At 42.7% G+C, this 1,909-nt stretch overlaps 1 non-coding gene across 1 annotated transcript; it reads left to right on the top strand.

Moving 5' to 3' along the window:
* The first annotated feature begins 1,402 nt into the window (after window positions 1-1,402).
* Window positions 1,403-1,509, top strand: LOC116913043. Its single transcript, XR_004389579.1, has one exon. It is a non-coding gene; the product is annotated as a U6 spliceosomal RNA (small nuclear RNA).
* Window positions 1,510-1,909: the final 400 nt, after the last annotated feature.

The raw sequence follows: 1,909 nt of genomic DNA, 5'->3' as shown, positions 1-1,909 counted from the left end.
GGTTGTCTTAGGGTTACTATGGCTGTGATGAAAAGCTATGACCAAAAGTTGGGGAGGAAATGGTTTATTTGGCTTACTCTTCCACACCATTTGTTTATCTTAATTGAGGTTCTCTCCTCTCAGATGACTTTAGCTTGTATCAAGTTAAATCCCACAGAATTGATATGTGATTTAACATATCACTGTTAAATCACAACCTTTCCTTTCTTGTTCATCCCCCAAGTTCACACATTATTATCAATATCATAATATGAAACATTTTACAAACTTAAAAAGATCCACAGTTTTTAAATTCAAACGCTTTAAAATCCAGTATCTTTAAAAATCTAATGTCTCTTTTAAAATCTAAAATTTAGTCTCTCAACTGTGGGCTCCTGTTTAAAAAACAAAACGAAACATGCTAAATGCTTCCTTATTTTAAGAGGGACATTCACAATCAGATCAAAGCAAAGCCAAATTCCAATAGTGTAAACTACTCAGTGACCAATATCTGGGATTCGCTCATGATCTTCTGGGCTCCTGCAAGGGTCGCTTCTCGGGCTCTGCTTTCTGAAGCACATAACTTGTCTTCTAAACTTGGCTGGGTTCCACTCTGCTATGGCTGCTGTACTTGGTGGTCATCCCACGACATTGCTATCTTCAAAATTCTGTGGTCTTCTACTGCAACTGGGCTGCACTTGCACCAATAGCCTCTTCTAGACTCTCTTCATGGTGTCAAGCCTCAATTTCTCTATGTGACCCCTTTAATTCTTGGCTTTCAACTGCCACTGAGGCTGCACATTTGCCAATGGCTTCCCCGGCCTCTCACAGTGCCAAGCCTCAGTTGCTCTCCATGACTCCTTCATGACTAGTACCACCTGTGTGACTTCCGGTACAAGACACAACCTTGGCAGCCTCTGGAACAGCTTCTGTGTGCTGACTCTCAGAGGATTTCATCTCCGTGATGCTGGTTTCTTCTTAATCATTGTTAATTTCTCAGCTCCAGCTAGCAGGCATCAACAATCTCAGTAACGCAAAGGTTTCAGGTAATTAATTAATTAATTAGTTAATTAATTAATTTCCAGAGACAGTTTTTCTCTGCCAGGATAGCCCTGGCTGTCCTGGAACTGCTCTGTAGACCAGGCAGACCTGGAACTCAGAGAGATTTGCCCTGCCTACTTTTGCCCCCAAGTGCTGGGATTGAAGGAGTCCACTGCCACATCTGAATCTGTATTTCTTTCAACATTCTTTTTCCTCCAAGCTCCCAATGAAGAGTTCACCAAGCCCTGAATACTCAATGACTCTTCTTGTCTAAAGATCCAAAGTCCTTCTACAATTCTGACCAAAACAACATGCTCTGGTCTGTGTAGAGTAATCTTCTGTATTCTGTGTGGAAGCATCACCTGTCAATAAAAAGCTCTGTGTGCTCTCTTCGGCAGCACATATACTAAAATTGGAATGATACAGATAAGATAAACATGGCCCCTGTGCAAGGATGACATGCAAATTCGTGAAGCATTCCATATTTTTACCAGAGCTTCCAGGGACTAAACCACTACCCAAAGAGTATACATGGACTGACCCAGGGCTCCAACTGCATATGTAGCAGAGAATAGCCTTGTTGGGGCACCAGTGGAAGGGGACGCCCTTGGTCTTGCCAAAGTTGGACCCCAGTGAAGGGAAATGTCGTGGGGGGAGGCGTAAAGGGGAATGGATGGGGGGGAAATACCCTTATGGGGGAGGGGGAGGGGATATGGGGCTTATGGACAGGAAACCAGGAAAGGGAATAACACTTGAAATGTAAATAAATAAATATAGCCAAGAAAAAGAGGGAAAAAAATATGAAAAGCTAATGGCATATTAGCTGAGACAGGAAGTTCTAGCTGAGGAAGAAGTTCCAGGAGGAAGAGAGGAATTCTGGGAGAGAGTC

This window comes from Rattus rattus, chromosome 11, assembly GCF_011064425.1.
Source record: "Rattus rattus isolate New Zealand chromosome 11, Rrattus_CSIRO_v1, whole genome shotgun sequence".
Lineage (NCBI taxonomy): Eukaryota > Metazoa > Chordata > Mammalia > Rodentia > Muridae > Rattus > Rattus rattus.
This window is presented reverse-complemented; position numbering and strand designations above follow the sequence as displayed.